The sequence below is a fragment of the Anser cygnoides genome, chromosome 9 (genome assembly GCF_040182565.1).
Source record: "Anser cygnoides isolate HZ-2024a breed goose chromosome 9, Taihu_goose_T2T_genome, whole genome shotgun sequence".
Taxonomy (NCBI): Eukaryota; Metazoa; Chordata; class Aves; order Anseriformes; family Anatidae; genus Anser; species Anser cygnoides.
This window is the reverse complement of record NC_089881.1, coordinates 6,802,128-6,826,520: the sequence shown is the minus strand read 5'-3', so window position 1 is coordinate 6,826,520 and position 24,393 is coordinate 6,802,128. Positions and strand designations below refer to the sequence as shown.

Here is a 24,393-nt window from a genome sequence, read left to right as displayed (position 1 = left end):
TTAGGAAGCATGGAGGCTCAATTCACTAAACTCCTAATCTGGAAAAAGCAGAATACTATTAAGCTGTATGTTAGTAAAATCAGATCTCAATAGGGAGCTCTTCAAGAATTCTTCTAAGTGCTAACCTAGCTCAAGAAGACTCCTATGCAAAATTTTAATCATAGCAATGCAGTATCTTTCTAGCAATACAACAAGCAGTTTTCTGCTAATACCAGAAAATTCACAGAGGAACAGCTATTCACATCATTCACATGGGATTCAATTCTACAAAATGTATTGACTGACTTACTCTTTTAAATTGTGTAAAGTTTCCAGTCTGCAAAAAAATTACCCATCTCTCAGCCTTTTTGTATAACGTGCAAAAAAGCCTCATAACCCATTTGTATTTTTAAACTATTTATAAAAAGCTGTGTTTTAAAATTTCCAGACTAACTATAAACAAAATGTTATTCCTAATTGAAGCCTGTGTATGCCTACTTAGGAGTAGAAGAGAACACAATTAAGCAGCATGAATTTTCGTTGTGTGACAGAGGCAAGACATGGAGAGAAAACAGCAAACAATTACAAACGTCATAAATGAGGTATCAAAAACACCTCATCAAGAACTGACACATAAGATCACAAGTCTCAATCTCAGCCTTTTCATCTCCTCAGGCATCCCTACAATAAAAAAGGCCAGCAGCACTGCATGCATATTCATAATCATCCACTTACTTTGCATTTTGCATCGTTCAAATTCACTATACTGAAATCAAAGCCAAATCCCCAGATTTTATGCTCACTTAGAGAACTAAAAAAAAAAAAAAAAAAAAAAAAAAGACTTCAGGAGGCATTATGAGCAGTTCACAGATACTGTGTTTATGAGGATTATCAAATAATTCAGATTTACCATTGTAGAGTGTATCACACACAAAGAGATGAAGATGTAAAAGACCAAAACCTCTCCACTGATCTTTCCAGAATTTTCTCAGGTCACTGCCTCCTCCAAGCCCATCACATCCTGGATTTGTTCCTCAGCCTGGACACCAAAACTGAGCACATGCCTATCCAGCCATCGCCTTGGAAAAGCTTATGTTCATTAAACGAATTGTCTGATCAATTTATTTCTATACTTGATACCCAAAATATGCTTTCTAATGGGAATGGGGGTTGCAGTCAGTCTGTAGCACTTCGTCTCCACTGCTCCTTCATGGTCACTCTCTGCCACTGCTCAATGTGGGGTCCCTCTCACGGGTTGCCGTCCTTCCCAAACTGATCCTGCATGGGCTTCCCACAGGCAGCAGTTCCTTAAGAACTGCTCCAGATATGGGTCTGTACCATGGGGTCCATCCATCAGGAGCACACTGCTCCAACTTGGGTCCCCCACGGGCAGTAGCTCTTGTCAGGTCACCTGCTCCTGCGTGGTCTCCTCTCCACGGGCCTCAGGTCCAGCCCGGAATCTGCTCCAGTAGGGGTTCTCCACGGGCCACAGCCTCCTTCAGGGCAGATCCACCTGCTCCACCATTGTCTCCTCCATGGGCTGCAGCGTGGAGATCTGCTCCACCGTGGTACACCATGGGCTGCAGGAGGACAGCCTGCTTCACCATGGTCCTCTCCACAGGCTACAGGAGGACATCCTCTCCAGCGACTGGAGCACCTCCTTCTCCTTCTTCTTCACTGACCTTGTTGTCTGCAAGGCTGTTTCTCACTCCTCTCTCTCTCAGCTGCTGTTTCCCAGCACTTTTTTTTTTTTTTTTAAACACTTTCTTAAATATACTCTCACAGAGGCGCAAACAATATCGCTTATTGGCTGGGCTCTGACCAGTGGCAGGGCCCTTATCTAACATGCGGCAGCTTCTGGATTCTTCTTGCAGAAGCCACCCCTATGGCCCCCTGCTACATCACATTCACACGTGCCATGTAAACCCACTAAACAGGGTTTATGGAAACACACTGTAGTTCATTCCTGTGGAGTACATTTCCCTTTCTGTGACTATTAGATATCTATATGCAGCCAATTTTGAACTCAAGTGCCAGTAATAAGCAGCTAGTGCTATTTACTCTTCATGATACATAACCTACCTATCAGTATCCACTGATAAGAAAAGATGCATACTGAGCTCTTGTGGTGATTAAAAAAAAATTTGCAAACAACCCATAGCAAAACATGAGTTTAGGAAATGCAAGTATAAAAAAAAAAAAAGATCTTGTGATTTTCAGGCTACCCTTGCAAGGTTAACACTTGGGTTTGAAGCTACTGCTGAGGAGAAATTGTTGACTTTACATGTAGTAAGTGGCAAAAATTATAAAGCTTAAAATCACCTATCAGTCATTAGGCTCCCTGGCTTCAGTTTTCTTTTTATTTAATATTCTTTCCATGATTGCATGGCCAAAGAGCTTGTTGCAAACTGCCTTAATAAAATTACCCAAATACAGACTCTGCCTGTATTATAAAACCCCCAAACCCAGGAATTAATAATGGAAACACTGACAGAAATTGAACTATCCATCGTAAACATAGTGTAATTACTCTGTGTGTAGGTAGCAGAAGTGCTTACTCATCTGCGGGCTGCTGAACCCCATAATAGCTATGAACACCTCAGGATGCATGTTTCACACTCCTGTACCACTTCCTTTGCTGTTTGCCTGCCACCGCTTTCCCTGTCTTTACTCCACACCTGAAAAAGGACAAAACCCACAAAAACAACCACCAATGCAAAGCAAATAAACTTTGCAAAAAACTCAAGCCACAAATCTCCAATCCATTTGTATGTATGTATCCATCAAAAAGCAGATCCAACCCAGATCTCAACTTACATGACCAACTCAGAACTCAGATACAATAAGTATCCAGATGTCAGACAAAGGAGCCATGCTCCTTGTAAACCAGCCCAAATTGGATTTAAGAGACTGAACAGTGATATTTAATTACTTCAGTGTGGACATGGGTCTAATTTGCTACAGGTAAAGAAGAGAGCCAATGGTAAAAAAAAGCTCTTCACAAAAAGGAAGTGCTCTCTGTACAAAGCCCCATTTCTCCAGTGCTGAATTCCACAGCTGAGAAGACACTATCCCTTTTATTCACAACCTAGTTGTTTCTCTTAAGGAAATACCAACTTCTCAGAGAAATAAACCATTGGAAACACATATCGTGGGCCTGAACTACAACCTGAATACTGTTTAACTGGGCTGCATGCTGAAAATCAGCAAGACAGCACTTCAACTTTTGCCATTTGTAGAAAAAGTAGAGTCTAGATCTTATTCTAACCACGTAAACTAAGCACCTACGCTCTTGAAACTCCACACACACACATTCTTTTTTCACAATCTACTTTTTTTTTTCTAAAATGTTTCAGAGATCACACTGAAAACTGTCTTTATATCATGCTTTATTGAAGTAAATCAAATATCAATGCTTCAGCTTAATTAAAACACACACCATTTAGGTTTAGTTTCTCTTCCATGTTAAAATTCCTCTTCTCTAAAGAGAAGAGATCAATGATCATTCTCAAATTCTATGTTCCATAAAATATGCAACAAAACATGGACTACCTGAAGTCAGTTTTAACTTTGTTTTTATAAAATGCACTTTTTCAGATTTACAGAAATATGGAGGCAGTGAGGGAAGGAATTATCCTCTAAATTCTCCTCTAAAGTTATAGAAGAAACAAGAAAACAAAACTATTATTTTATCCTGTGTGACAACATACAATTTCAGGTCTGTGATGCCAGAACCCTGCAAATAAGTTCACCATTGCTGATATTTTTGAAAGACTGAGGTTTCTAATGTATTTCTGTCTTGATACTCCAAGAAGAACAAAGTTGTATAATATGATGTATATTTACGATTAACATTTGATTGAAAATGACAGACACAGAGGGGAAAACAAACACAAGAAAAACCACACAACTGCCAGATGACAGTAGTCTTTCTTCTGGTAAAAAGCCAAGCCGAGATTTGCCAAAGTCTGCCAATTGAATTCATGGTATTGCAAGAAGTATTTAGTAATACAGTTGTCAAGGGGTAAGAGAATGAAGAAGAACTACGTACAGCAACCAAAACTTTTTCTCTATCAATGACCAGTACCAACCATTCCCAGTCTGGCCTATTTTTGCCATTACATCAAAATAAACAAACAACAACAAGAAACACACACACAAACAAACAAGCAAAGTAAAAAGGAACTAGAGCAAAATAGGTCCCAAACTTTATTCATTACGTTAGCTTTAATTTGCTCTCCCAGCTGCTGGTGGCAGTTAGTTCTCTATCACAAAAGAGAGTAGACTTGTCTCCATCCTCAGGAGAACACAAATTTCTTCCTCCCAGTAAAGGCCTGCTATGTTCTACAGCAACATGCTGTAATACAAATGAGACACATAAATTACCATTTGTAAATGCTAGTTATTAAATTTTTCAGTGTTTTTTTTTTTCTACACACACAAAAAAAAGAATCCTATGATACCTCTTTGACATTATTCAACATCATTAAAGTGCTTTACCTAACTCAGCACAAGCTTCGCCTAAAAGTTTAGCACATGCAGATAAACACACAAGAACATAACGGGAGACTGAAAAGTCACAAGTAGTTTGCTTTAAGGGTTTCCAGGCCTCAGGGTTCAAGATCCTAGCACTATTAGCAGTGAACAAGTCAGCCTTCTGCCCTGCTGGTGCTACGGCTCCTACCAAGAGTGCTGGGCTCTTGCCTTCGAGCCTATCTTCCTGCCAGTGGTGCCAGTTTCACCATCGGACCTCTGCCTAGCCACACCACTACAAAACCCAGTAAGAATAACTAAGATGACTATATGGTAGGTAGGCAAAACCCAGCTGGACATAGCAAACGCTTTTTAGATCTAAGGCCTGGTGAAAGACCACAGACTGAACAGAAAAAATGAAGACACAGAAAACAGGAAAATATTAACATACTAATCCGAAACACTGACAAAGGAGAAATTTCTAAAATAAAGTAGTCAAAATCATTAGCAATACTTAAAATTATCCAATTATTTTAGTAAGATTTAGTTTAATAACATTAAAAATGAATAAGCGTGGTTACAAAATTGAATTACTGTGAAATTAAGCTCCTTTGAAAAAAGTCAGATAAAATAAAACTATTGTTTTCTAAAATTGGTTTTCTTATTCCAAAGTGAATTCATTATAAGATACAAATATATTAGACATAAAAGCAATATAGTTATTCACATAGTGACAACGTTGTTATTCATGGAAGAAAAGCATTTAAGACAGCTGTTACCTGTACTAAACTTAAAATTGATTGTTATATTGGGAACATCTGAAGCAAGGCAGACAAAAAAGCACAACTACATACATGCATGACTTTAAATTATCTTGCTATTAAAGTGCATCTTAAGCCACTGCTACTCCAGGAAACCAACAAGAAGTTTGTTGCAGGTGGAGAACCCTGTCCCAGTGCATGACGAGTGACACATCAGCATGGTAGCTTCTTTACAGCCTGATTTTCAATATTGGCATGATTTTGGTGGGCTTGATCAAATCCTTGCATTTCGAGATGAACATGTCATGCCCTGTATTCTGCATTTGAGGCACCACGGGATAACACCACCAGCTGCTAACCCTTGCACTTCCCAAGGCCATAGATGCCGAAATTATATTGAGATTCATGCGTATGGAAAAATTACACAAAGTTGTACACCATTTATATACCACGGAAAGGTTAAGACTCCCCTCACCAAGAGAGCTATGGTGTTCATTTTAGCACCTGACAGTTTACTAGTATCACACATTAACCTGATCACTGACTCATTTTATAGGGCTGCCATTGAAACTGAACCATTTTACTCCTAACCTAATTATTATTACTAAATTATACTTGGTACGGGGAGTCACACAGAACCATTAATTATCGGATAATGCAGAACATAAAGATTTTAATGGGAGCCACTACACCTGAGGTTATTTCCTCCTCTTTTGACTCTTGCTCAGGAATGATGCAACGTTTTCTCGATTACACACCCACATAATCTTCATTCCCTTTCAAACAAATGTCAACTTAAAGCTATTACTTTTCTGACAAGCTTTTTATAACGCTTGGCACCTACCAGTGAGATAAAACCCATACTTGGATGTTTACTCTTCGTGAATGTAGCAGCTGAGGTACAGCCCAGAATACAATAACAAAGAGAGTGGTGAAGAGTTACGGAGTGCCAGGCTCCCTTGCGGAGCTACAATGGGCTGAGTTGCTCAAAGGTGCTGCTAATGCTCACTGAAGCTGGGATGCTTTTTGAAAAACAACGTCGGGCCTCATGAAAAGAGGACCTTATGTACTTTATTAGCATGCCATAACTTAAAGACTCCTGCTTCTAAAGAAATGAAGGTACTGACTAAGCAGTGATTTATTCCAGCTCCTATTTTTTGTTGTCAGCTACAGAGATTTCAAGTGTCCTTTAAGATGGATACATACAGCCATGAAAACAACGAGCAAGGCAATTGTGACTTTCAGAGAATTTTCTACAAGCATTATTTCTGTTTTGTTTTAATCCACAGCAGCATTAGCATCTGTATCATAGCAATCTTAATCAGAAAATGCAACACTTAATCCCCGCAGTATTCAGAATTCTCTCTCCTAGAAACTCTTTTGTGTTCAGGAATCTTGGTACTTGTAATTTAGTGGTCAACTGGCTGCAATTAATCAAGTCCTGATGTAATAAAAACACATGCATGTTTCCATTCAGAGCATTCAAACAGTAAGTATATACTTAGCCAAGGAATCAAAATCTGCTTAGAAATGTTTACAGACCCCACTTAACTTACTGACATTTTCAAATGCCACACATCCTGCAAATTTATGCAGGCAGAGGCAATGAATATTCTTGCATATAAAACACCCTGAAGCCACACTGTTGTGAACGCTGAGGACCCATAGTAACAACAACTACCTTCAAAATTGTTCTTATTTAGAAAACATGTTGGCTAGGATTCACGATGGTTAAAAATGTTAGAAATATGGACACTAGTCTATTCAATAAGAATAAACTCTGCAGGGTGTTAGAGCATCATCCCACAACTGTATGGTTTTGCCTGGTCCTCCTATATTAACCCAAACAGGCAGCTGCAGCCCTCCATCAGCTGACAGGCACCGACTGCCTCACATTACAGCAGCTGGTTAGGAGAGCACAGCTGCAAACTAAAATGAACCATAGGCACATCTTCAGCTTAAAATATAGACATGCTCTTTCACACGGCCTGTCTTGAAGCGCCTAACTAACATGGCTGAACATCAATTACAGAGAGGGATCTAGAGCAACCAAATGCTGAACCAGCTTCTGAAAGCATCTCTCTTCAGTGCCCAGAACAACTAAGATTTTAATTTAGACAGTAGTTAGTTATGTAAAATTAGTTACAAATAGCAGTGATTCAAATTACCCAAAATTAATTTCCTAATCCAACAAAGGCCGGGCTTGTGCAAGAATCGTTTTGCCAGTATGACAGTACTGTTTTATTTTTGTTTGTTTGTTTGTTTAATTCTGCCAAAGAAATATTTCTTATTGGCAACACCATTGCTAGCAGAGTGCATGTACTACCTCTCTCTAACAAAATAAGCAGTATTGGCAAAAGACCGACGTTGGCTAGAGCAATTACCACTACATCCAATGCTTCTGCATGCACAGTCATGATAGTCAGGGTCGAAAAATCCTTCCCTCAACCACTACAACTTTGAAAGAAAAGCCCTGTAGCAAAGAGTTCACATTCAGTATTTAGGAAATTAAACAGTTCTTCATGTTACTGGTTGTTTCTGCCAGCAAAGCTGACAGATATTGGTCTATAATATTTATTTTTTATAACTAACTAAGGTGTGGTGGAGGGAGGGAAATTAACTGAGGATTTCTAGCCCCCACAGCACCATGTTCATGTTTGTTGCTTTTTGTGGAACTTTATTATCATTTGTCCGTATGCCAACCTCTGCATGGTGCATAGTTGTTTTCAGTTTAATGTCTTTTATAAGCTTTACTAGCAATCCATTTTCTCCTTCCAGGTAAGTCACAAGACAGTTCATAAATCCACACCTAACAATGGTCCCCAAGGTACCATTCCTACCTCCCTAAAGTTCAATATTTTTGTTGTTATCATCACTCTTTTTTTCTGGTCAGACTACTTGTACAGTCATTCAGTAGCAATGCAGCCACGTCGCCCTGAAGGGTACGAGCAAATGGTTCTGAGGGGAACACAGACCTACAGAAAGAACAATATCACAAGTCTCAAAGTATTTCTTCAGTCTCTGTAGCCCCGATGTTTCACTTACCTAGCCTGGTTGTGGCCTGAGTTTTACACTGACTTGAGAGTAAAGCCAGGATTAAAAAAAAAAAAAAAAAAAGAGGAATTAAGCTCTTGGTGAAGCACACAGAAAATAACACGAATACAACAAAAATGCATTTTCATTAGGGTATATAACCCATATCTTCTTCTATCACCAAAAATCACCAGTTCAGCTGTTCCAGATATCCCAAATACCTTCATGCATCTCTGAACACGTAAAGGTTAAGCAACCAGTGGTTATTTTCTGCCGGAATTATGAGCACAAGCATCATATGCTTCCTAACAGAGAGGAAGTCTGATGTAAGGTGACACTGCACACATCTAGAAGGGAAACAAAAAAGGTAATTAAATTTTTGGCCATCAGCCCAGATAACATTTACTCCAGGGAAGAAGGAAAAAAATGGTTCACAAGATTACACCTGGCCTAAAAAGCAGAAACATCTGCTGAACTCGTAAACTATTGGATTAGTTCTGCCCCAGGAAGCCAACCTGCCAGACGTACCCTCTACAGACAAGCTTAACTGTGCACAGTCAGAAACAGAAAAAAAAGTTGTGCTGATTAGTTTCCCATTTGAAACAAGGAGCAGGGAGGGAAGCACGCTTAAATGCTGAGTGCAGGCTCCTTCCGCAAACTGCTGCAGTCTGTGTTTGAGGCCACACTTCTCTGCAGCAAAGGGCAAGCTGCAAGGAGAGCTCAGAGACAGTTCTGTAAACTCTTCTGCTCCATTCCAAAGGCAGCCAAGGATTGTATTCTCCATTCCTGTAAGCACCACGAGGGGCTTCCGAAATTGTTTGGGAATTTGAAGATATACTGTTTTAATCCATGAATGGATTCCCAGAATTACTCCTAGCAGTGGCATATAGAAGAGGAGACAGTATAAATCGGCTCTGTTCAGTTTTCTTGAACTACTAAGTAGTCTCATGGAGTTGTCCTCTCTCAGGTGAGCATCTTTTTCCAAACCAGGGGGAGATAACAGTGGTGGGTACAGTAAAGCTACCTGTTGGAAATGCCTTTAAGTCAGTATTTTGCTGTGCTCTGAAGGCAAAACTGACCGAGTATTTTTGTTTGAAATATTGCTTCTTTATCAGGTCTGACTCCTCATTAGATTTAAAAAAAAAAAAAAAAAAAAACCCACCGCTCTCTGCATCAGATCAACCTCTACCAAACAAGTAAACAGTGCAGGAAACAATTCATTTGCTTTGGCAAACTCAATTAACTTCTCTGACAGAGTTAGAGCTGGATGTCATGGGCCAATCCAACAGGACTGCTCTGGTTTCCTTCTTTTGGGTGTTAGTTAGGGAAGAAGCCATCTTTAATTTAAGCCTCACATATTAATAACATTTAAACAGACTGGTATTGCTACCTGGTTTACTTTGAAGAGTGACATTTCCAGACAAATTGTAATTAGTGATGAATATATCATTTTTATTTATTACCACAACTGAAGGTAGGTGAAATTGTAATTGATCCTTTGAAAGCTGAGACAGGAGAAGTCACAGATCAAATGTTCTGTAGGTATTAACGTCATCACCAACATGCTCAGGGTGAAAGCCACATTATGTCACAATGTGAACAATCTCTGGACTAATTCCAAGGTTACATCTTTCACAGCTGTGAACAAGCAAAGGGCAACACAAAAATGCACAAAGTCCACAGCAAAGCAGAATTTGAGATGCATCAACCAAGGTACAAAGGGACCTTATCTTGAGGCTAGCCAGTAATAATTACAGAGCAGCTGATAGACACCAAGTGTGATGAAAATTGTTCCAGTTAAATGCTCATGAACACTGAGTATTTGCAGAGAAAAGAAATCTTCAGAAAGCTGTAACACTGACAAAGCTATCTATCCCCTACACAGGAAACTAGGTAGCGCTGCTTTTCTTACCTGCCTAAATTAATACAGGCAGACAGCACAAAGACAACTTCAGACGTTTATCCTTTAAGGATATTTTAACTTCTCTCCCCTGGCTTAGAAGATGATTATTTTTTAATATGTCATTCATAGCCCACCTTAGAGGATGAACATTTCCCTATGAATTTCTCCTGAACTATAATATTACAAAAGAGGATGCAGTACCCTGAAAAGGATTGGTCCTACCACTACAGTCAGAAAGCCTCCTTCCAGCTTCAGGCCCACTAGTGTCATACAGGGAAGCTGCAGCTTGTCTAACTACGATTACTTCCACTCCAGCACATAAGAGAAGTCAAATCATTCTTCTCTTGCACTGACACCATGGTCTTCATTTAAAGGTCATCTATAAATTCCCAAGTTTCCAAACCAGTAGGCCTATCTAAATAAGTCCTACTCGAGAATAAAGACATACTTCAGATACTGTCCAGAGGACGCCTTCAAGTTGTCAGTTTCCAGTTCAGCTGAGGTAAATAATGTATTGGAAACAGGCTGGATTTTCACTCTGACAAAGGTGTAAATCACTACATCGAGGCTTTGTTTTTGTTTTTGCAGATATTTGGTATCTGCTGGCTAAGCCCACCACCCACCAACACAGTTACACCTTTTGTTGCTCTTCCATGTAGGAGCCAGTTTTGCCTTGAAACTTTGATCACACCTGAGCTAATCATATTGCTGTTTGCTACAGAGAATTAAATGCTTTGTGGACTGGTAAATATGCAAAGAGAAAACCCAAACAAGCCCTGAGCAACGCACACATCTATCATAAAATAGCAGTTTCTCCTTGGTGCAGGACTTTGTGACTCATCGTACAGGGACAACAGAGCAGAACCCCACTTAAGACCAGAGGAAGCTTCCTTGTTGAGAAGGCAGCCACATATCATGTCACTGCGATCAGACGATGCCCAGAAATTGCTGCGTTGCTGATAGCCCCAGAGGATAAGGGAAAAAACACAGCCAATTACCTTCTGAAAAACCTCACAAGCACACATTGACCTGGACTTGAGGAATTGCCTCCATTTCTGCGGGTGTAATTTTGTGCCCACAACTATTTGCAAGTGTAAATTATGGGCCCAATCCAATACCTACTGAAGTCAACTGAAAAAGGTCCTATTGATTTCAGCAGGGTTGAGATAAGGCCTATATATCAAAGTGCAGCTGCAAAAAAACCCCAACAATTTCCTGGATAAATGCTGTTTGCACCTGCAAATAATTGCAGATACAATTCCAAGCCCTTGAAATAAGAGGGAAAATTGTCTGATATCTAAAATCAGGATCAAATAGTTGTCAGTCCAGTGGGTTGACAGCACTTTATTACTGCTGTGGACAAAACTGATTTTGAGCTTAATTATTTACATAATTACATAATTACATAATTACATAATACATAATTTTTACAATCATTTTTGCAACCCACCTTGTGTTTTCATGACCACATTAAATAATGTCAACAAAATGAGAAAAAGGAAGACAGGATGGATATTTCATGTCTTAATGATGTGTGTAGTGGATGTCTTGGATGCATCGATTTTACTGGAAATACTGGGAATTTTTATGGGACAATCACAATGATTTTCACACAAATATAGCTGAGAGCTTCAGCTAGCAGACAAGTACAGCTCAGTATCTTTACCTCCTTGTTAAGGAATCATAAAGATATCTTAATTTCCTTCATAAATGGAAGTGACAGTTTGGAAGTGATAAAGATTCATATTTTAGCATAGCTTACTTAAATTTTGATGGAACTAAATTAGCCTAATGATTTTTCAGGATAACAATTCATTATTAAGAAGCGAAAATAAATTCACAAATGAGAAGATTACATCAAATAACAGCCCATATTTATGCTGAACATGAGGGGAAAATAATTTTAAAGTGAAAGAACAGTATTTTCACTACCGAAAGTCTTGCAATGTCAGGCAGGCACTAGAATACTAATGGCTGAGGACATATTTGAAAACTGAACTGCTTTTCTTCTACCACATTTATGTTATGCCACTGTTTATCTACCACAGGGATTTTTCTTGCTTTGGTATAATAAATGCATATGTAGTAAGCAAAATGAAAAAAAGACACCGATGTAGAAACAGATTTTTTTTTATTGTTTCAAATGGAATAGAAGGAAATACAGGAGAACCGATGGAAGAGTCTACAAAACAAAACAGTAACTTCTATAATGCTTCTGTTAATAGATGCATAACTTTATAAAGCCTGTAATATTTGGGGCCATTGTATATAGTCTTTCCACACCCAACTGCAAATACCCATCCTCAAGTCCTCTCCCATGTACTTGGGTTAACCCCAAACTCGCAATACAATTTTTAAAACTGACTAAAAAGACCCACAAGAAAGAAACAGGCCAGACCCCATAGAAGCTATCATATACACCCTAGAAAAGGAAAGACCAAAATCAGCACTTGGTTTTTAATACTCTGAGCAAAGTCCCCTCACCCGCTATTCTTCAAAGTCACTAGATAACAGATGAACAAGAATGACACAGTAACAAAGAACCAGCAGCATACGGAACACAATTTTGGGAAAAGATGGTTGAACAAAACTTTTAAAGATGAAAGTAGTCTGAGGCAGGTAGCCAAGAAAAAGGAACTAATACAGCATGCTCCATGAACACATTCATTTTCTGCCCTAATACACATATGTAAGAACTCACCACAGTTACTGCTGTCTTAATATCACCACATTCACAGCAAAGCATTAACAGCACATCTGTTTCATTAAAAATAAATGATTGAATATATAGACTGTAAAACCTTATAGTTCTGTGAAAATAACCTTTATTTTTAAAATGCATCTCAAGAAAACAGAAACTCGCCATATGCACTGACCTTCTTTTCCACCGTGGAGCATGAACGGTTACTAAAAATTTGCTAGATGAACAACCTGAAATGGAGCTAGCTTTAATTTCACTGACTCACTCATCTCCAATAAACACACTTTGGTTTTCCTAAGGACATTACTGTTTTTCTGATAAAATAATACGTTTGATATTTGTTTTAAAAATGAATAATGACGTCTTTTTTCAGCTCTGGGCCGCAAACAGCTCAGAATTATTATGTATTTGATTCCCTTACTTTTGCTGAATGAACTTAACTGAACGAACTGCATGAACTCAAGATGAACTCCCACAACAGTCTCACCACAGTCCGCAGACAAGATTACTTATCTCTTTCAGACTACTTAACGGAACCAGGCTCACCAGCAGCCATCGCAACGCCTAGCGTATGAGGTTCTGTCAGCTCGTTAGGAATGTCCAGTTTAAGATGCTTATCGGAAGACAAAGATAAGGAAGCTTCATGAGGAACAAGAGAACATGACCAAAAAAGTAATAATTATATAAACTCCTTTCTCTTTTCCTTCTGCTACAAAACCCCCCAAAGCCACTGAACACTGGTGACTTTAAAGGCATCCATGGTCCAATGCATGGCATCCATGGCATCCAAGGCATCCATCCATGCATGGTCCAACCCTAGACAGCTCTGAAGCAAAGACACGCAAAGACAACAGAGTTTACTTTGTTCATTTTATACTTTTTTTTTTTCTAGGAACGTACAAATGATTTTAGAGTCCACAGCTGATAAAATTAATTCTGGTTTCACAACTCTGTGCCAAAACCGCTTTAAAGGTTATACAAGCACGTTCAGCAATCTGCATTCCAGATGTTCCAGGCTCCTAAGTGCCATTTTCAGAAGTAACGTTGGTACTTTATCCCCAAGCCCCCCTGATTTCCAGAACACTTTAGGGTGTTTTTGGAAGTGTTTCAAAGTTAACCACAAATCATGACTGTTGCAATTACTGTCTCTTCACTTTTCCTTCTTGTTCAAAAGAATACCTTGAACAAAGACTTGGCTTTTAGACTGTCTTGCAAGATTTAAATAGAATAATTTTAAAATATATTCATTTACAAATTAGCTGTACTGGAACTTCCTTTGGAGAAGCAAAATAAATGCATTCCCGGAATATTTGTTTCAGTACACTTTGTTGTCAATCTAGATGTTATGAGAAGAAAAAAACAAAGATGACATCATCCAACAACCTCTCAAAATACACAAAACTGTGATTAAACATCTTACTCACTGTGCCTGAAGTGCATACATTGAACTGAATTAATTTTAAAGAAGTGGGAATAAGTAATCTTTGATGTAGATCAGCCTTAAAACCAAACAGTGTTGTGCAGAAGTAGGAAGAGGTCAGGAACTGCAGCAAGCAGGTGCTAACCTGTCCCTCTATTCACCCCACTGACAAGAGTGTATTCTTTGGTATTGACAACCTGTAATTGAGCTGACAAGCAAAGAAAAGAGATCAGGTAAGACTAATGTCTCTATTTAATACCAGTCTAAAGTAGCACTTGCATCTGAAACCGGGCACTTTTTCCAGACAAAATTAAGATAATTGCATACTTTTAAAGAGTAAAATTAATCTTATTAAAAATAATTTTAAGAGGCAGTGGTAAGAAACAGAGCCAAAACCAGGGTGAGATACTGAGTATATCCAAAGTATTCAACTGTTTCACATGATGAAATTATGTGTTCAAAAAAAAAAACAAAAACAAAAAAAAACAGTAATGTACTTTTCCAGCTCTCATCCTAGGCCACCAGCAGAGACCCCACAAGATGCTTGCAGGACAGCCTCACCTTTATGATATAACCTTTTTAGTCAAAGCCAAACATATTTGGTATGCCAAAATATAATGCTATCTGCTTATGTCAAATAATCACAGTCCAATGTTAACCAGCAGACATCAAGCTGCAAAGTCTGCAACAAAAAGGTCTTCAAACTATATCCTATCTGTAGAACTATGAATATTTCGTGAGGTACAGTTTTCAGAAGTGAATGTTTTACTTTCATTAACTTTTTCTATATTATGTTTTTGAAAGGTCCTTTCAATCTGAATGCTCAGCTATTTCTGGAATAAATACACACATTTGTAGTTGTCTAAATGCATCATCAGGTAATTTGCTGGAACTCCAAAATCTTCACATATTTTAATCTGTGAATATTAACTCAGAATTCTTGCATCCCTCACACTTAACAGACAAGACTTTAGCAGCTTTTTTCACGTACTGTAATATCTTGGTGCACAAATAGCTTATTTTGCAGGTAGTCCCCCTGCCATAAATGGATGTATGGTATTACTACTATCTTCATTACTACAAAATTTATACCTGCTTAACTCCACACTCACATGCTCTGACAATCACTTGTGGATAAAGACACCAGAGCCACTCCGGCATCTCACTGGGCATAAATGCAAGCACATGCAGATTCCTGAGGAACCAAACTTCTAAGAGCAGTGACAATAGTATTGGAATGCCTCAGGAAGTGGCGCTATCGCACAGAAACACGTTTTGCAGACATACCCTCTGAGAACAAGTGACAGATTTTGAAAGCTTCTATATAATAAATGTTATGTAGGCTGTGTGGGCATGCACGCACATAGAGACATATTTCTATCTAAATAAAGGAGACACAGATGGGTATATCCATGTCTAATTAAATGTCTGTCCCACCCCCCCCCAAAAAAAAAAAAAAACAAACTGTACTAACAGAATAAAACAAACAATTTTAAGAAATTGCAGGTTGAAAGGTGCACATGCAATCCACTGACCACACAGTTTGCTGCAGGCAAAAGTTTCACTTGCTTACATAGTCACAAGTAGCCAGCACCATGTGAAGGAAAACACCTGAAACGTGAGAATTCCCAGGCAGTTTTTTTCTTCCACACATTTAGGTAGAGATACGTGCACCAAGGGTTGAATATTAACCAAAATATTAAAATCAGATATGGGTATTTAGTCTTTGACTTAACTTCTTATTCTCATTTATTATTAAAAACCACCACCAGCAGCACCACAACAAAACCCACCCACCTGCATAAAATGTCACAGGAACTAAAAAAAGATAATGGCATTTCTCTGTGATGAAAGTGCATCCAGCTAATTTTCTTCTGCAGGTGTCACCTCTGCTTTCAACAGAGCAAACAACTGGATAAAGCATGCACTCTGTTTCAGCTGCCTAGGTGAGATATGGGAAAGGAAGAGAAAACTGTGAAATTACTCAGGAAGAGTCAATAGCACGTTATTTGACTTTACAGGCAGAAGTAAACATCATTACAGCTGTAATTTCATAATGTGGAATTTTGAAGAGACACAATTTGCACAGCATTTTCTGTCATAGGAAACTCTGCCCCCAGTGTAAAACCCCTGACTGTATTTCTGAACTGACGGTCAGGCTCCCTGCGAGCAAACACAACAGCCGAATTCCTTAGCCCATCAACTTTCATGCACATTTTCTGGGAACTAAGCAAATGTTCAGGTACACGTATACCAAAAAGTGAGGTTATAACAGATCTTAAGGTAAGGACAAATATATCTGTGCCATTTGCATGAATGGAAGAAGCAATAAGCTCTGATCAAACTAAGCCAGTTAAGAAGCAGAAAGCCTTGTTAATAGAATAGACATAGGATTGACTTATTAACTTATTAATTAAAAAACAGTAACAGTAAGAAAGGTCAGAGGGATAAGGAACAATAAGCCTCATGAGTACACAATTGGAAAATGAATCTTTCCCATCTTTCCAGCCTTCATTCTTCCAGGAGCAGCAATTACATACAAGTAGACAGCTTATACTGAATTAACCACCTTTTAAATGCATTCTCCATTTGTCAGGAGGTATTCAGCTGTTTCTAGAGTGGATATTCTTCTCAGCCAACAAAAGAAAAATGATGGGTATCAGTTAAGCACAACTTGACCTCACCTTCAGATTGCAGGTTATCATCTTTCCCTCTGCAGGGCCTTGATCCCTTGAGAATGCTTTATAGCCTCTTGGCTCTCCAGGGATCATCATTTTAGCATCTAATTATCATTGTGACCAGCCACTGTAAACATTAGCAAACTTCAACAAAGCTTCCAAAGGGCAATATGCAACACAGCACAGACGGTTTATATTAAGGTTAATTGGTCTTTCAGGAACTCACAGCATTTGTTAGAATAGATGATAACTGTAGTCCAATAAAGTGATTTTGATCCTTTGTCTGAAAACTGAAAGACTAAAAAAAAGATAGCTTCCTTCAAGGGCAAAAAGGCAATATCTAGGGCATATTTGGCTGTAACTGATGAGTTCCATACTTCTTTTGTCCAACAGATGTTTAAAATGCATTTGAAGACTATAAAGCTGATTATTCACTAGTACTCTGTGACTAGACCATTTCTCAGCAGAGTTTTAAAGGGCAGTTTTATAAATAGACAATAGAAGACTCTTACCAAAAAATTGCACTTTTGAGTGTAGGAGGCATATAATAGAGCATGCCAAAAAAGTCAAGAGAGATACAACACTACAAGACTACTGAAAGGCACCAGAACAGGCATCTAGAATAATCTGTGAAGAGTCTACTGTAATCTTTGTTCCTTGCTGCAGCTTAATGCAATGGCCACACTAAACAAAACCTTGAAAGTGAAAGGTGTACAAATTACATTAAGACTTACCAACTTACTGGGTTTAAGGTTGTTTGAGAACAAGGACTCTTTACATTGGACTAGTATGCTCGGGAAGACCACAGTGGGTATTTGCTGTTACTTTATTAATGAGATCACAGCACCAAAGCATACCCTGGATACTTCACAGTAACCAAAGAAAGCCAGCTCGCCTGCTTTCCGAAGGGAAAGCCGCAGGCATACACCATGCTTAACTGTATCACACACACAGTTGTATCTGCATACATCTTAACAGAGCCTGCCTCACAGAAAAGGGACCTACCGCAGAAATTCTCTTAAGAATTCAGTTAAGTGAAGATCAAATGTAATTTCACTCAAAAAAAACAAAATTCACATGATTATTACAAGACAAATATGAAAGAAACAAGAATCATGCCCAGCAAAACATTTGAAAACAGGGCCTTGAACAGAAGCAGTACTTGTCTCAGGAAGCAAAACCATTGTGTGTGTATGTACTGAAACCAAGTATGTACTTACACCAAGAGCCAAATCACATTGCCCCTGTTCCAAGTAAAATCAAATGCTCTTTACACTTAGTATTGCCTAAATAATTCTGTGTTACAGCTGTTTAACAGATGGCCAACAAGCAAGCTTCAAGACAGGAACTTTGGGGAAGTTGCTAAAAGCTTTATCAGTTTTAACAGGTGTCAGCCTTTTCATCACCAGAACACGCAGACTTGTCTAGGTAGACAAACTTACGACGTTTCTAATTAGGTAAATACATAAAACGGTGAGTTTGTTAAATCCCTATGTGTATACCATCAAGTGGATTTAAAGTTGTTTGTACTTTTAAAATTAATATAAACCCGGGGAACACCACTCTAAATTAGACTGATTAAGAGGGAATTTAAAGTGATTCAGCCAAACCATCTAAAACCCCAGGATCGATGCATCTCGTTGGGAGTTGATTCCTCCTGGACACAGGCTCTGATCTCCTGGAGATCCCTCTCACCTGCTTCACAGCATCTGGAATGGGCATCCAAAACTACTCATAAAGGTTGTCTGTGGAGATTAAAAAATTTTATTGGTCTAAAATCTGGGATTACAGACATAATGATGAAAAAGCCTCTAAGATAAATGGATGTAGCACTGATATTTTAAAAGTTCATAACTCATGAATGTTCAAAGATAGACCCAAATGCTTTATTTTGACTGAAAGCTAAAATATTGTGCTTTACACTGGTTTAATGCATAAATTTAAGTCACTTAATGAGCAATTGCTAAACTCACACAATAAAATAAGCCTACATAATAAACCTTATGTATAATAAGACTTGTAAACCAAACCAAAGAATACAAGGAAAAGAAAAACAGTTGTCAAAATAGAGTTTTATGACCTGGTGCCTTCCAACCTGTCACAGTTAGAAACACTTTGATCTGTTGCTTTAAATACTTCTAGGACCAGTAAACAGTTAAAAAACAAAACAAAACAAAACAAAACAAACAGTGTCCTAGGCTTGGGTCTGGAAAACAAATTCTTCTTACCTTATTGAATTTTCTAACTATCTTCATGAAACTGACAGCAGCAAGAAAGTAGAATTTGCAACCTCCTGAAAAAAAAAAAAAAAAGCTAGAAATTAGGAGTATAAAACAGTGCTTTTTTTTCCACTTTATTTCATTTTTTTAAACTGTTGTACAAGTATGTAATTGTTTAAGTGGAAACATTCTAACATTCTAACAGAAACAGAATGAATGTTAGAATGAAAACATTCTAACAGAACACCAACAGAATTCCTGTCTGCTTCTCTACTGCTTTGTTCTTTCCAGAAAAAATTGTCATCATCGCTAGATCAATGCAAAAAACCCTTCCCCTCATACACAGGACAGAGGGGGAAGACTCTGGAATGGATATATTTAGGAGCACAGAAGGGGCCAGAATCTTGTAGGAAATTCTTAAGGTCAGTTCATGTGGAAAAAAAAAAATCAAGATCACTATAATATGCACATCAAATGCAAAGAGACCCAAACATCACTATGGAAATGCCACACACACTTAATGTAAGTAGTTGCATACTTCCTATATGCTGTTATGAACCTGCATAAATTATTCCTAATTTTTAGTAGAAATAAGCACTCCCAGTCTGCATTCCAGCTGTTATAAAAAAAGTACTTTTTACAAAAGTGCAAGCAGTCCATGCCTATGTAGATACACCTATGCAAGCCTGCCTAAGGCACCTGGTGAGAGCCACGTGCAGTGTAACTACAAAGTGCGGGGGTGTAGCGCTCACTCATCCAGCCTTCCTGCTAAGGCAATGGAAAGGAAGAAGGACCTTCGGAGGGTAATTCACGTGGTGTATTCTACCAGAATAAATTATTTAAAAAAACATGTCTACTTACATTAAGAAAGAGAGGCCTTCAAGTATCATAAATGAGTAAGTATATGCATAATTCTGCCTATTGTTCAAATAATTAGGCACTCTGGCATAAGAGTAATAATCAAAAGTAATAGTAAGCACCTCAAAAAAAGTTATAAAGGCTTTGTGTGATGAATAGTGTAACTGAGCATTATATTCTCTGTAAGAAAACATAATTTAGAGAATAGAAAGAGATCTGTATACTTTCTACATATGCAAAATGCATCTGGTCTTACATTAACCTAGGCTTAATAGGAGATGAGACAGATTTGGGGGTGGGAAGGAAGAGTAACAAAATCTTGCAAAACCAATTTGTTTCACTGAAAATGAATAGAAATAATAGTCCTGCAATAACAATAACAATTTTTCTTCAGAAAGAGTAATAACCTGTTCAATTTCCCAGTTCTAGAAAATGCTTATGCGTCACTGTAGTTTCTGCACAAAATCAAAACAAATAAATACAATTTTACATTTAGCGCAATATAACTTTGCGACATTAAAGATACAATAAACATTATCTTGAACCTAAGAAAAGTTTTGTTATTAGCAAACCTTAACCTTTAAAGTAGCGATAAGCCTTCTCACAAACTATACCACTGTTTGTTACTGCTTTTGCATAATAAATCTATTACAACTTCTTCGTTACTTACTTAGTAAATGGGAAAGATTAGGAGGCCAGACCAGGCGATCCACCGCAACACACATGTTTTGTCCAAGTTATTAAATGTTTAGGAGAGCCTTATGAAGTCAATTCTGGTGGTGTTACTTGATCGTTAGTCTTGATTTACACAATCATCACTAAAAATTAAGTTTATGCATGAGGTGAAAAACTGAAATATGTTCGTAAAGTAACATTAAGGATGATTTTGCGATGTTAATGAATCATTCTTAGAAAAGGCTAATACTTATCCAGCACTAAAAACTACTTCAAGCAAATAAAGTGTTTTAATGAAATAAAAAGAAACTAAAAACATGGTAAATAAGTAGGAAAAGGCCTTCTATAAAATGGTTTTGTTTTTACAAATCTCTGACAGCCAAACTCTTTGTACATTTTAAGTGTAGCAGGAAGTAGCTCATATTCCTACATTTTCTGTGCTTTGCAGCAGTCATACATATTCTTAGTCAGTAAATCCCACTAAAAAAAAAACAAAACACTATGTACAATTTATCTCGATAACCTTGTCTTATACTTACGACTTCTAAGCATACATTAACACGTTTCTTCTACTGACATCTATTTTATTACTACTATTAACAGCAAAGCAGGTAGAGATGTCTTTTAAACGTTTATAAGTGGAAGTCTTTGAAATCTTTACTTGAATATAACTTACAAAAAAATTCTAAGACAGCTGTAAATCCTTATGGGACTTTGAAACCTAGATAAAAATGTAACCCCCAGTAAATTTAAAGGAATAGCTTTTTAATTTTCAGCTACATAGCTCCAACCTCATTTATTATGTCATATTTAAACCTGATGAGGTAAATTTTGTTTGGTGCCAAGTTTCCTGTTTGGTGCCAAACAAATTTGAATTTACTGCCAAATCATATACACTATTTTGTCGTGAGTGATTAGCGTTTACACAAAACATGTATCTAGCTGAACTGAGAAAATAAACATTAGTCAATGAGCATTTGAGTGAATGAAGTTTTACTGTCTTTTTGATTTAGCAACTACTTTGTGATTACACAAATCTTACCTTGCAGATCTTGACTTGCACACAATCAATGTGTATTTCCACTTAACATCCAAGAAAAGGCAGTCTTTTGCATAGTTTGCCAAAACCAATAAGTCACTACTGTTAGTACCATATTGGGGAGCATTCACACTTTGTCATTTGAATGGATTAATCTTCCAGATACCACAGATGTCTGTAAAAAAAAAAAAATAATAATAATATAATTCAGTGTATTCAATAGGAATATTTTCTCAAAAATGTTGACTTTAGCAGAGGAGTTCAAGTTAGATTTCAAAAAGACAGTTAATCCACTACTTTATATTGTTCCTATTATTTTACTTTATTTTGTGGTAATTTCCTGTTCATGCTGTCTTTGAATACAAATACAAAATAAATCTTACTGTCAAAACCATGAACACAAATCAGAATATGAAATGTCAGGACCTATAAGTGTTCCTATTATGCCTGTATGCTACTGGAGATAAGTTTGGTGCTGCTGAACATGCAAATATTTTAAAGGAATTTGGAAATGAAGTGAAGACAGCTTGCAATGGCAAATTGCCTATTAAAAGTTCATCCTCTCTCTGACAGTGCAGCATTTTACCAGTGGGTAAGAACGATCGCTGCCTTTGAAGTCAGCCACAGTGCAGCTCTGCCAATTTAGATTGCAATGCGATATGCACATCCTGAGTTGTCAGTGAACGATCATTAAAAACATTGTGAAATAACGAAATGTTTAATGAATATGCAAATGTCAGGAAGATAACTCATATTTTCATTCCCCGGTTTAAGTAAAAGAATAAATTACTGAAAATAGAGGCAGCAGATAACTACCTGTAATTTCACTTAGAAAGGAGAAAGTAGGAGATCAAGTTTTCTGCTCGCTAACTCGTTACAGGACATACAGCCCAGGCACCTTACCTGCAGCCAAAGCTATTCCTTTAGCTATAAGAGAACCTGTGTCCTAGCTGTGAAGGGAAAATAGTTCAGCTCTGTGTTCTTCCACAGAACATTTTGTGGGTTCAAAGATCTCTCAGGACTGAAGCTGCAAGGCAGGTAGGCTAGGGAGTGGGGAGGCTGAAGGCTTTCAATCCCACAGGATGATTTTGGGCTTGGCTGCATTGTATCTTGTATTGTACAAGATTCTAAGGAGAGCTTGAAATGTCCTTCATCCACGTCATAGATAAAGGACACCTGACAGTGAATACTTGTAAAACCATACTAGATTTAATCAATGTAGACCAGCACAAACTACAGACCTATGCACACCTACGAATACCCCCACTACTGAAGCCTGGACAGCTATTACCATCATGGCTAACTTAAGTAAACCTTTAGTTGGTTTTTCTGCTGTATGGATTCTCCCTTTATCTGGATGAGGCTTGAGACTATTTTGGGGTTGTTGATGGAGACGCAGTGACCTGGAAGAAGCCAGGTCACAGAAGCAGGAAGGCAAACACCATCCCTCTGGAATTAGTGCTGCAGGGCAATGGTCAGTCCCCATCTTCCCCTAATCACAAGATACAGACACAGGCTTCCCTACGAAGAAACTGGTCAGAAAAGTTTCCCTCTTACCTTACGGTGGATTTTTCTGCAGGACCAGAAATCAAGACATCATTTTTACTGTATCCTCTTATGGTCAGTAGTCCTGTGGAGTTCAATGAGTATTCAAACTCAGTAAAGAGAGAAGGATCAGAGCAAGGAAGTCCCACACCGATCCCACCACACAGTGCTGTAATGGCAGCAACAAGGGAGTCACCAGGAAGGATGAATGAGTTCAGCCAGTCCAGCCCTCTGACAAAATAAGAGAATGCAAAACATGTATTTTTTTTCTTCTGATATTACATACTCTTAATTAGTTCCTAGATTAAGAACAGAATAAAATTAAGTGGCTTAGCAGCCACCTTTACTCTTTTTTTTTTTTTTTTTTTTTGTGAGGAAGCACCAAGAACAGAGTTTGACTCTGCTGGAATGGAAGAACACAACAGCCTGAGGGCTCACGCTGAGATGTTTCACTAGGAAATTTGAAACAGATCCTGCCATGGAAAGTGATTTAATTATCTTGATGTCATTATGCAACACAATCACAAATTAAGCCAAATCTGAAAATAACAAAGCGACGGCGATGGAACAATCAGGTATAAACTGAAGATGAGTTTCCAAACATCCTGTAACCTAGATTATCTGAATGGAAAGTAAAGTCTCTGTGGTAATCATCACTGGGTTATAACAAAATGGCATAAAATCTAAGAATTTGGGCTATATATTTTACACACTAATGTGTGTGCTTCTCCCACAACATGGTTCAACTCTAGTTGGAGTAAACTGCACATTAAAAAAATAATGCATAGCAATTAGGTTAATATATGTCAAACTGCAATTTTTCGACTCACATGAAAAACAACTGAGCCCTCCAATTCAACAGGTATATCTCTTGTCTACCTTGCTGACCTATACTTTTTTCCAAATTCCATTGCTTGCCAAATAAATAATCAAGAGTAAATATGACCAGATGCATTTTAGAACAGTCCAAATCAGGCTAATAACTGTAATCGGCAGTAGTAGGAAAAGATGGATTATTGTCATGAATAAATAGCAAGCAAATGCCAATGCAATATTGCAGTGCTAACATAGTAGGTAGAAATATAACTTGTCACACCTTTGTTATATTC

At 37.9% G+C, this 24,393-nt stretch overlaps 2 long non-coding RNA genes across 3 annotated transcripts; both read right to left on the bottom strand.

The window, feature by feature from the left end:
* Positions 1-3,442: 3,442 nt before the first annotated feature.
* On the bottom strand, positions 3,443-9,797 carry LOC106040329 (uncharacterized). Of its 2 annotated transcripts, none has more exons than XR_001209838.3 (4): positions 9,710-9,797; positions 8,468-8,593; positions 8,259-8,290; positions 3,443-4,336 (listed from the first exon to the last, which is right to left on the bottom strand). It is a non-coding gene; the product is annotated as an uncharacterized lncRNA (long non-coding RNA). The 2 variants fall into 2 exon arrangements; XR_001209837.3 differs by having other exon boundaries at positions 9,637-9,774.
* Positions 9,798-20,326: 10,529 nt separating this feature from the next.
* On the bottom strand, positions 20,327-23,936 carry LOC125182711 (uncharacterized). The gene is made up of 3 exons (XR_007163093.2): positions 23,297-23,936; positions 21,743-21,914; positions 20,327-20,843 (listed from the first exon to the last, which is right to left on the bottom strand). It is a non-coding gene; the product is annotated as an uncharacterized lncRNA (long non-coding RNA).
* Between the last annotated feature and the right edge of the window lie 457 nt (positions 23,937-24,393).